We start from the raw sequence: 13,120 nt of genomic DNA on the forward strand, positions 1-13,120 counted from the left end.
TATATATATATATATATATATATATATATATATATAGTACTGATTTCAAAAGTACACAAAAAATGACTTAGGTTCTATCAACTAGAACCGACAAAAAACCAAAACATTTAGCGCTCCAGACGCGTTCCCTACCGTTTGAGTTATCGACAGGTAGATAAGAAAGATTTAAAATGAAAATACTTCAAGTTATGAATGAATTAGCGCATGCACAAAAGTAATATAAATATATCGGGAAATTAAAATGAACATTTTGCATTTCAACTTTCTGACATATTTCTTGTACATGTTATTCATCCAAACAAAGATTTTACTCATTATAAATCATCATTGGTGTACGATTACTATTTCCTGTTAATTTTAGTGTTATGTGAGCAGTAGTTTAAGAGTTTATCGGTTAAATATTTTCACACACACACGCATACATACATCTACTGTTGTATTTGAATAAATTGTTTAATAAAGTTCAGTTTAAGTATAAATCGAATGGTGTGGCTTTATTTTCTTTCTTAAGTGCAATTTTTGGAATGCGTTTTAATAAGGCTGTCATTCATTATCAATAGTCTGGATATTCGACAGATCTTGCTTGCGTATACCACTAACGTGACGTCACCTGAACAGTGAACAGGCCTTACGTATAACGAAACCCACGTGCAGCACATAAATGATTATCAAAAAGGAATAAACTTATTTTTTCGATAAACTTTGCAAACTTCCACGACTCTTACCGAAAATTGGATGTACTTATTTGAGTAGACCTGATTTATCAAGATGATTTCAAATAAAAAACGTCAGTGCGTATTTAGTGTATTTTTTTTTTCAAGAAATCGTCTCGTTTGTGGCTTTGTTTTCGTGGACTGAAGAGTTGTACCTCAAAAATAAATTGTGGCCACAAAAGGCAAATAAAAGAAGAAAGAAAATGTTCTTTTTTTTTTTTTTTAAACTATTGAGACAGAAGGCCGGACTCAATATTTGTTTAAGTCGGTCATTCAAGTGGATTAGCTTAATCATGGTTAGCTTTTTTTTACAAACGAGGGGGGAGGATAACAGCGATGAGACAGAGAGAGAGACAGAGAGAGAGAGAGAGAGAGAGAGAGAGAGAGAGAGAGAGAGAGAGAGAGAGAGAGAGAGAAGGAAAGTGCGCGAGAGAGAAAAGGAGAGCGAGCGTGTAAGAGAGAGAGAGAGAGAGAGAGAGAGAGAGAGAGAGAGAGAGAGAGAGAGAGCAAATAAAAGGGTGCTCGTCCCCAAAAGAAAACAATCAAACAGAAAAAAGACGCCCCCTCCCCGAAAAAAAAGGATAAAAAAATAAATAAATAAATAAACCGATTTGTTAAAAAGATATTAAAAGCCGAGTCTTGTTTTCTTGATGAACGAGGGTAGATGTCATAGAACTAACATAACTTGAATCTTAAGAAAAAAAAGTATAAATAATAAAGTGTGTGCTATGCAAAAGGGACATTTTGCTAAATTGGTGTATCAATCAGAAATAATGGCGGTGGCGGGGTGGCCATACTGTCTGATTGTGAGAGATGCACTTGCCATTGGGTGAATATAAACGGGAATTAATCAAACGAATGAACAGGTGCGAGAAGAAAAAAAAACAAATCAATTCTTTTACCATTTAATACTCGTGTCAGCACAAATTTTCACAACTCGACATACTTGAATCATTTAGAAAAATGCTACAAGTTTTAAAGCAAAAACATCCTGCTATGTTAAAAACTAAAAATAGACATAAGCGCTATTGTTTTTTATGGATTCGATATGAAATAAGCTGAAAAGAGTTGATATTACATAAATAACCTGTCTTTTTTTTTTTGACTGAAAGCAAATTTAATAACATTTTTATTATCTTTTTCATATGTTACGTCGAAATTATATATATATATATATATATATATATATATATATATATATATATATATATATATATATATATATATTATAACTACTTAATTTACTCACATAAAATTAATATACGAAAGTATAGATTTATGCGTAAACTTTAAGTATTTACTTCAAAAGTGCTCAATACGTAGGTAGAGCTAGTTAGTAAGTTATAAAATGTATATGGCGATTAAGCTACACTGAATATTCCGCGTTTCATCCACTCTAGGATTCTTCAAGCTTATACATAGTAATGAAATCTAGTGTTTTCCTGATATACGCAATAGTAAACTTCAATCTAATATAAATACCAGTATTTATATATCGATAATTTAATCCCAACCGAATAAAAAAAGTTTCAATACGCAATAGAGAGTAGAGTTTATTATAAGAGAAAGAAAATTAAAACTGTAAGTTGAACTTTACAATCAAAATTTATTGTTCGACTGAATACTCTAAAACACAATTTACAAAGTCGTTATTTCGCGGAGTTTCAAAGAATGTTATTCTTGTTATTCTTCTCATCAAAAGACAGAAAGAAATCAGCAATCCGAGGAATAAAAACTTTATAAATTGTTTTTTTTTTTTTTTTTTTAGTATTCAGTCGAGCAATAAATTTTGATTGTAAAGTTCAACTTACAGTTTTAATTTTCTTTCTCTTATATATATATATATATATATATATATATATATATATATATATATATATATATATATATATATATATATATATATATATATATATATATATCAGGAGGTATATTTGCTAAAAAATGGGGGAAAAAAGTGCTCAATACTTACACACACACGCGCGCACACACACACACACACACATATATATATATATATGTGTGTGTGTGTGTGCATGTGTGTGTGACTACTTCGTTTAATGACATAAATTAATATACAAAAGTATAATTCTATGCGTGAATTTTAAGTATTTACTTCAACAGTGCTCAATACATAGGTAGAGCTTCGTAGTAAGTTATAAAAATATATTTGGCAATTAAGCTTAATTGCCATATGCATTTTATAACTTACTATATATATAAATAAATATATATATATATATATATATATATATATATATATATATATATATATATATATATATATATATACTAGCAAAAGTACCCGTCGTTAACTGGGTTCAAAAACAGCCTATAGAAAATCGACTCTGATTTATGAAAGTATGATAGGTTATGAAAAGGAAGGGTTGTAAAGAGATAGCTTCGAATTTGGGGGTATCAAAACTAAAGCAAAATATGATGAAAGTAAAAATAAAATAGATAAACCCCATAATTTATTATACCATACCTGTTCACACCGAAGCACTTATCACAATATTCTGTGGATCTATATTAAAAAACCTTGTTAAACTTTGTGACATATTTCCATTCTATGGAGGTCAGGTGCGAACGAACACCCCATAATTTTATTCTACCATATTTCTTCAAACTGAAACATAATTATCAATGTATACTTACGCAGATAGATATGAAAAGTCTTTATTAAAGTTTGTGCCTATTTCCATTCTATGGAGGCCAGGCGCGAAAGCAGACCCACAATTTTATTATACCATCCCTATTTAAGTTAAAACATACTTATCAAAGTATTATTATGTACATCTATATCAAAAACACTTGTAAACGTTTTTTTTTAATTTTTAATTTTTTTATTTTCATACTTTGTGGACCAGGAGCGTACGCAGACCCCACAATTTTAATGAATCATCATTATGCCAGATCAAACATACCTATTCCTGTGTCTCGATACATCTTCTATCATTATATGTGATCAGTTTTCTATAATAGTCAACCATATAGGAGCCTATTCGTGACCAGACACACACAGAGACGTTCAGCTTTCGTGACCAGACACACACATAGACGTTCAGTTTATATATATATATATATATATATATATATATATATATATATATATATTTAAGCAGACGTTCAGCTTATATATATATATATATATATATATATATATATATATATTTAAGCTGAACGTCTGTGTGTGTGTCTGGTCACGAAAGCTGAAGGTATGTGTGTGTGTCTGGTCACGAATAGGCTCCTATATGGTTGACTATTATAGAAAAAAATATATATATGCACACACACACACACACACACACACACACACACACACACACACACACACACACACACACACACACACGTATTTCAATATTTAATTTACCTTGTAAACACTGCTTCCACTGCAGGAATACTTAAATATTTCACTTCGCGTATAACAAGTGTATCCTGGACTTGAGAAGAAAAATCACCGTTGGACCACAGCACGCAGATACTGAATAATTTCATTTCGTTTCGTAATAACGTAATGCGACGGAAGAAAAGTCCTGAAATCGAAATATATCGATGTAAACAAATAAACGTTCGTTTATTTAAATCTTTGCCTTGTCTAGCTATTAGTAGATTATCCAAAGAGAAACTAAGCCGTTAAAAGAGACACGAGCGAGCAGACGACTCAAAATTGGAAGGGGGGGGGGGGGAGAAACGAAAAGGGAAGTGTTTAATTGCGTTTAAAAAATCCATTGCAAAAACAAGTGCTTATTTTTGTGACAAGGATAATGAACAATTGTAAGCTGGAAGCTATCGTGAAATCGCCGGAAACGGTCCTCGCGTTCTGCCAAGAAAACCGGCTGCTGGCAACCGAGAGGAGATACACGAAATGCCAACGGAAGTTTATCCTTAAAAACGAAAAAACGTAATCGACAGTTTCGGCTGGAGGTGCAGTAATTGCCAGTGTAGACATTGGGCCTCCTTATACCATAGCACCTTCTTCCAGCGATCCTATTTCCGGATACCGATTATCTTAAGATGCATATATTTGTGGGTCTACAAAACGGCAACACACAACGACTATAGCTGGAAAGAGGGATTGCAGGTCAGAGTGTCCCTTCTTTGAGAACTAAACAACATATCAATATGTTTTTCACGGTGTTATATAAGAGTCACATTCGGCCCCAAATCAATTGGTGACTCCACGTCATTGGTGCTTCTTGGGAACCGCTGCCATAGAAGGTTATATGATCCTTACACAATCACAAATTTTCCATTTTTCGTGCAATTGTTAGTAGGGACAGTCGCTTTGTCGTACAGCTCCCAACTCATGCCAGATAAGATTTTTCGTTTACATACTACTAACCCTAACACTAACCCTAACATTAACACTCATACTAACACCATGTGCATTTAACTTTTATTGGGATTTATCTCTTTTTCTCTAAGAGGTGAGATATAAGGTCTGGTGAGGTTTTGAAAAGCAAGTGCCCTCGAAGTGCTGATTTACAAAAATTCATGAGCAACGCCATCGTTATTCCCCGGGAGGCGCACTTCATGCGATTAACAATAAAAGCCCCTTTCTTAAGAGAAGGTCGGTTAAGCCTGGAAAGGTGGACCTCCCAGAACTGCACAAAACCGTACCTCAATTTGACAAAAATAAAGCCATTGTTGTACTGACTGTCAAGGACGTATCCTCGACTGGTGTAAACAATACTTACTCAGACTGTGCCTGTTGGAGATTCGTATTACGTTGTCGTTGTATTAATTTTGTGTTATTTAAAAATGTTATTGTTGCCGAGTGTTTCCTCTTTGTTTGTCGTCCACATCGAAATGCTGATGTTGCAATGATGACTAAGAAATATGACCTCTGACCGCGTGTTCTAACAAAAGTTTATCTCACCTCCCCGAATACGTTGTCCTTCTTTGCACCAACCCCTCCTTCCTAGACTTCAAATAAATGGGGTAGTTTGGAAGCGGAAATTAAGTTTAATTGACGAGTTTAAATTTTATTAGATTCTTTGCACTTATTAACAAGAGGTTAAAGAGTGTTTTTAAGAGCAAATAATTTGTCGATAAGAAAAGAGTGTTTAAAAATAGGAAAGACATTATTTGGTTAAGTAGAGTTAGTTTTGTTTGTTTTTTAACAAGAGTGGATCTATTGTTAGAATGAGGCGTTGTTAATCTACGCGTTTACAAATAAAAATGCTTTTTACTGACTTACTAGGTGCTTTCAATAAGTTTTCGGACTTTTTTTTTTGTATGGGCATTTTTATTGAAATTTTTTATCATCTTTGTCCCCCGGAAGGCACTTGTTCTTATTTTGATGCAACTTTGATAAAGAGAAAGAAACATTCATGGGAGAAAAAAATTGAAAAAAAACAAAAAAACTTGAAAGAAATTATTTTTATTGAAAGTAGAAAAAAAAATCTGTAATCTGCTGTCAAGAGTTGTCCATCTGCTTACAAGCGAAATCCTTGTATCGTAAGATTTTCGAAAGGGTAGAGCAGAGCAGAGAGAGAGAGAGAGAGAGAGAGAGAGAGAGAGAGAGAGAGAGAGAGAGAGAGTGTGAGAGAGAGAGAAGGGGAGATTCACTTACTGAAAGCAATTCAAAGTTTATATAAATCCTTTCTAGAAAGTGTATTAGTTTCTTTTTTAGTCCGAGTCCTTTTTAGAAACAATCGTCGCCATCCCCTTCATTTAACCGGTGTCCGTTCTTGCAAGACTGCGTTTGCTTCTTTAGTCAAAGTTTTTTGCAAGAAGTATTTTTGTTCGTGTGACCACAACACTTCCAAATCTTTTCATCCAAGTAATGCCGACGATAATACGAATAATTCTTTTGTAATTCCCCCCTCCATAGAGAAAAGGTTAATATAAAATTCACATTTCAGAGTTGAAGTCCGAAACAAGATTTCAGGTAACTAGAAACCACCGCGACAAATTCCGCGTTTCCCTTTTTATCCTGAAATAATTAATGGCTTCGAATTCGGTGCATATTCCAGCTATTTTAATGTCGAGTTAAGACTAAGAAGCTGTTCGCAAAGCTTTTTGGTTTCCTTTCCTTGCTCGAGACCTCGACAAAATATGTCAGGTAACTTAGACATATTTAACCGATGTTAACTCCAAGACAACATGTAAGCAACTTCTTTCCTTCACTGAGTCTGAACAGCAACTTTTCCTTTCAACTATTTTAATGTCGAGTTAAGACAAAATTTGTTCACAAAGTCTTCTAGTCACCTTTCTTTGCCGAAGACCTCGACACATATGTCAGGTAACTTAAACATATTTAATCCGTCTTGTCGGTAAGACACCCTGAAAGCAATTCATATTTTTCTTTTCAAAAATGCCACACGAGGAAGATTTTGGCACGCAAAGAGAGGCTCGCCCAATCAGTGAGCAGAACGAAATCACGTGACATAGAAGAGGAGAAAGAACGAAACATAGAGAGGGTGAAGGAAGAAGAAAATTTATAAAAAAAGGAATAAAATCAAAGAGTGGAAATAATTTACACATTATTGATAATACACACATGAAACTTTAGTCCCATTCGAAGTAATCTCCTCTGGCTGTAATGCACTTGTACCGTTCCAACAACTTCCGAAAGTCCCACAGAAGTCTTCTTGTGTGAGCGTGTCAATGATCTTCGTCACAGCCGCGTTCATCTCCTCAATTGTCTCATAACGACATTCTCTTAGGCTTTCCTTGAGCTTAGGGAATAACCAAAAGTCACAGGGAGCAAGGTATGAACTACGGGATCTGAATTGATCAGCTCGACCATCTTCCTTCTCTCATGACATTTCTGATCTCCTCTGAGCATCCTTGGAACAAACCTCGCACAAATCTTCCGCATCTTTTGTTCTTCACGAATAATTGTGTGTACAGTTCCCGCACTGACATCAAACTGTGCACTTACTGTCTATATAGACACATGACTGTCATTATCTATGAAATTCTTTATTTGGCCAATCAACTCTGGTGTTCTGACTTCCTTACTCCTCTCACACCTCTGATCATTCCTCACAGACTCCCTGCCTTCCTTGAAATTTTTATACCACTTAAAAGCTGAGGTTTGAGTCATGCAAGATAGTCTAAAAGCAGTCTGAAGTAATCCATACGTTTCTGTGGCATTTTACCCAAATTTAAAACAAAATTTTATTGCATAGCGTTCTCCTAAAGTTTCCCCACGTCCAGATTACATTTTTGAAATGCACCAACTGTGACAATCAAACTTTAGTAGAGTGTATTCTAATTCCTGCTGTGACTGTTCATTTGAGCCTTAAATCATAAAAATTAGTTATTCATATCCTACGACAATTTAAATGACTGTACAAAAAAAAATGTCTAGAAACTTGGTCTGTCACACTTGCGACGTGCCTTAAATAAGACCCATTGTAAGTGTGACAGACCAATGAAAATGCTGTTGTAAAACGATTATGAATATTATAAAAGGATTTGAAATCTCTTCACACCATCAACAAAACAACAGCAATTCTTCCTGCTTTGTATGAAACATCGCCTATGAGGACCAAAGGAAAAAATATGAACAAAAGTTTCCATTTTCTATTCTCCATGCATTGTTTCAAAATGAAATAAAACGCTTACAAACACAAAAATATTAAACAGTTTTTTTTTAGAGAAGCAAATTTTCTTTTTTGTAAGTTATTTGTTGACTATTTTTTTCACCATTTTTTTTCTGTCAACTAATATAGACAATAACTAAATTTTGGATGCTAGTGCATTGTACGAACCGGAAGTTTGTAATTGTGCATGTTTCGAACAGGATTTCTCGTAAATGTCCGCTCGGGCTCGATCAACATATGATGTGACCACCGGAACATGCCAAACATGCCGAACATTGCCGAACATGCCGAACGCCGTTGAAAACGTTCGGAAACTTGTCACAATTATAACTTTTTAAAAAATAGTATTTTTAAAAATAGTATTTTTAAATTAAATTCAATTATTGCGATATTTTTGTTTATTAAATTATTAAGTGAATTACAGAATATTATAAAACACCGTCACCTCCCCATGTTAAGAATGTCTTTCTAAATAATACATTATTTCAGCGCGGTAACATAGATACACAAGTACCCGACATTGTTGTTCCAGCCATATCGGACATTTACGAGAAATCCGGTTGGTAATAAGTAACGATATCCGGTGTGTACAATGCACCAGTATCAAAATTTATGAATATATTTGATACAAGTAAAAAAATAAAATAAAAACAAAATAAAAATAAATGTAAACATACAAGATGATTTTAGAGACGGCGAACTATGAATAAATCACAGAAAAATAGGTTTATCATACAAATATGTGATTTATTCGAAAAAAGAACCGATTAAAGAAGGAATAGTCCCATTTTGATAAAGTTAACATTCTTATACAGCCTAACATCACAAGTGCATTTGGGAAGTTACTACCGTACAAGCAGAAGGGTCCGGCGTATAAAATCAATTCTAGGTTCTTTGATATGGGCGTGTTCGAAATGAATATTTTTGTTTGGAGCACAACTGAACCGTTTTACTTGATTTTGGCATTTTAAATTTTAATTCAAGTCATTACAAAAAATAGTTTTATAGAATCAACAGTAGGTTCTCTACAGTGCAATATAAACTACAATGAACTACTACGATTTTACCGATTTTAATGGCAATAAAAGTATTGGAAAGTGGTTCCCAACCTGTGGTTCACGACTTTAAATGGAATCGCGACACCAGTGCTATGAGGTCGGCAATGGATTTTGAGCCGAATGTGAATATTATAAAAAAACATTATTATAAAAAAATTATATTATAAAAAAACATTATTATAAAAAAATTATATTATAAAAAAACATTATTATAAAAAAAATTATATTATAAAAAAACATTATTATAAAAAAATTATATTATAAAAAAACATTATTATAAAAAAATTATATTATAAAAAAACATTATTATAAAAAAAATTATATTATAAAAAAACATTATTATAAAAAAATTATATTATAAAAAAACATTATTATAAAAAAAATTATATTATAAAAAAACATTATTATAAAAAAATTATATTATAAAAAAACATTATTATAAAAAAATTATATTATAAAAAAACATTATTATAAAAAAATTATATTATAAAAAAACATTATTATAAAAAAAATTATATTATAAAAACACATTATTATAAAAAAAATTATATTATAAAAAAACATTATTATAAAAAAAATTATATTATAAAAAAACATTATTATAAAAAAATTATATTATAAAAAAACATTATTATAAAAAATATTATAAAAATCATTATTATAAAAAAATTATATTATAAAAAAACATTATTATAAAAAAAATTATATTATAAAAAAACATTATTATAAAAACAATTGTATTATAAAAAAACATTATTATAAAAAAAATTATATTATAAAAAAACACGGTGAAAAACATTTTCATACGAAGACGAGATTTTGGTTTAATAAAAAAAAAAATATTCAAAATTGTACAAATTTTGTCGCTTTATACTTTCTTAGCTGAAAGCTATCTGGCACTCTGGTGAGACCATCCTTCCAAACAGGTAGGTCGCTCCGACATTACTTCATCGTTTCAAAGGGCTGTGTGGATTTATTACCTGCGACAATTTTCATTTAAATCAATTAACGCATCAACATCAACAGGTTTCATGTCATTTTTTGTTTTTGTTTCATATTTCATATATATATATATATATATATATATATATATATATATATATATATATATATATATATATTAACTAGATTGATCCAACAATAAAATGAAATCGAACTTTTGAAATTCAATTTCTTAAAGAAAAAACAATTCAATAATTAGATGAACAGGTTTGATGACGTGATAACGGTGTAGCAATTCATAGTAACAATTGCCCACGGTTGGCGTGTGTCCACTGTAGAAAAGCACTGGCACTAGAACCTGGGACTCTTTCGATACGAAAATAATGCAAGTATGCAAATTTAAGCGCTGTTGGGAACCCGAGCTGGCATCATAAAAAGACGAATGTTTATTCGATCACAAAAAGACTATAGACAATCTTTCAGGTGATGATGGTGATGATGACTTGTTTTGGAGTCATCCTCTACCCTCCCACACACAGATGCTTGGATGTTACCGTGTATTTATTGATTTTGCTGGGAATACTGCGTGCAGATTTTTTGCGTACAGATCATTCTAAAATACTTTTTATTCGGACGTAGCATACGGTTCTCTTTACGTCACTACTTGTGGTATTTCACTAGTTATAAACTAGCAGAATATCCGCGTATTTCGAGAAGAGAAATAAATTTATGTTTTTTTTTTTTACTCATTTTTTACTCATTTTTCACTCCAAACAAGGAACATTGCTCCTTGGACGCAAGGAGGTACTATTTGGGATCGTATTTAACAGGGAACTGTGGGGAGTTCAGCAGTGAAATGTCTGTTCACATTATATTTAAACTTATGCAGGTTAGTACAGTCAGAGAAGTAGGAAACAGGGAGGAATTCCAAAATGTAACAGTTCGAGGGGGAAAAAAACTATTAGAGTACCTATTTACTATGCCTGCCCACGGGACAGAGTTAGACACCAGGGTCGTTTTTTAACGTGGAGGAAAAAAGGTACAAAAATAAAAATTGTCTCAGTCGTGAAGAATCTCTCCTCCACAGAAAGAGAACAAGAAAATGAAGTGCAGCATCCGAAGAACAGACACTACACCTTGATCTTGACCAAAAGGCCAAAAAAACTATTAGAGTGGAAGGCTTTCCAGCACCTCACCAGTAAAGGATTTTGTTGCACGTCGGGTTAGTTGGGAGTATATACATTGAGGGAGGGGCATAAAGCTTTTATTGTCATTCGAAGTGTAAGTATTCTTTTGAGACACCATGTAACAATAACGGTAGCAACAACCGTTATCATTTGATACATAAGCTTGGCGCCGATCGGAGACTGGGGCTAAACCAATCAGAAACAGTCTCTTATATGAACAGAGCACTCGATACTGACAATTATTTAAGGGAGTGTATTGACACTGTTCGCCTTGTTTTTTTTTAGCCCACTTGCCCAACTCACCCACGCCACTCGATTCTAACACCAAACTCCTTTTTTGACACGCAAATCGGGCCAGCTTTTGGCCACAGACTCTGGTGTCGACACAAAGACTTCAGTTTCCAATATGGCGTCCTGTTTGTACGTGGAGTTACGTTTAATATAATTTCGAGACGTAAAGCCTTATTCTAACACAGATTTACTTCAAAACAATAACAATACGAACTAAGTCGTATTCCTATCTCCGTACATACGAACGTTGGCATAGCATTATTTTATTACGAACACTTAGTACCATTGTTTTTGTTCAGATTTATGGACTTTACTAACGCCTTCTTTATTATTACTTGCTTAACAAAGATGACCGAATCCCTGTCTCTATCTTTATCTCTACTATTATATAAAAGCCATTGTGTGTGAGTGTGTTCCTTCCTCATAGATTCCAAAACGGCTGAGTCTATCTTTTGCAAATTTTGCACAAAACTAATCTGTATATCTGGCAGTGTTCTTAAATAGGTGTTGTACAAAAAATAATCCGATAAGTATCGAAAATCGATAAAAACCGATCTTAAAAATAGCTTTTCTCTCTTATAGATAAAAAGAATAAATTTTACAGGGGAATATTTTACGTTACACCGGGCAAGGGAGATAATAAAATTTCTGCAAATCATTTCTTCTTGAAAGCCCCCCCCCGATTTATTAAAATCTGGAGATATATCTTAGTGGTAGCGGATTCGACTATAGATCGAATGATCCCTTGGTCAAACCCGGGTGTACATCACCATTTTATTTAAATTTTTCCTTATTAACGAGTTCAATTTACGGTAAAAAGAAAAGATACCATTTAAAATCGCCGCACATCATTTCTTCGTTTGTATATTTGAAAACTAAAAATTATTCAGAATTAACTTTTTCAGGATATTCATCGTCAAACCAAAATATCAGCTGACGTAATATTGTAAACAAACACGGAACGACATTATTATTATTATTACTTTTTTTTTTTTTATTTTATTTGCGAATTAATCCACCGGGCAAATTATTCCTCATAATATATAATATTCAATAGAGGATTGATTCTTTAATAAAACATACGCAATCTGAATAAATTAAAATATCATGTTTAAACGTATTGTACGACTGGGCAATGCCGGGCTGCCAGCTAGTAAAGTATAATATAAAATGTTAGAATCGGACTTTATCATTAAGCACACACACACACACACACACACACACACACACACACACACACACACACACACACACACACAATAAATAAAAACGGGAATATGATCTTTCTCTTTAGTTAAGTAACGAATATATTTTAAATTTCGTGATTGCGCATAATTTTTATCCATACGACGAAACAGTAACTGAGC

At 32.6% G+C, this 13,120-nt stretch overlaps 1 protein-coding gene across 8 annotated transcripts in view; it reads right to left on the minus strand.

Annotated features, from left to right (window-relative positions):
- LOC145243851 (E3 ubiquitin-protein ligase RNF217-like) overlaps positions 1–13,120 on the minus strand; it is a 59,247-nt gene that overhangs the window by 39,225 nt on the left and 6,902 nt on the right. For 3 of the 8 annotated variants that reach the window (XR_013862951.1, XM_080106886.1, XM_080106881.1), the window contains exon 1: positions 5,417–5,636. The exons of 1 other annotated variant lie outside the window; for it this stretch is intronic. The gene's annotated coding sequence lies outside the window, so the exon portion shown is untranslated. Of the gene's footprint in view, positions 1–4,089; positions 4,585–5,416; positions 5,637–6,294; positions 7,001–13,120 lie in introns of those variants that run through there. 4 more of the 8 variants (XM_080106883.1, XR_013862952.1, XM_080106884.1 and 1 more) reach the window with 4 other exon arrangements.

The sequence above is a fragment of the Euprymna scolopes genome, chromosome 22 (assembly GCF_053919585.1).
Source record: "Euprymna scolopes isolate OS-2025 chromosome 22, ASM5391958v1, whole genome shotgun sequence".
In the NCBI taxonomy this organism is placed as follows: Eukaryota; Metazoa; Mollusca; class Cephalopoda; order Sepiida; family Sepiolidae; genus Euprymna; species Euprymna scolopes.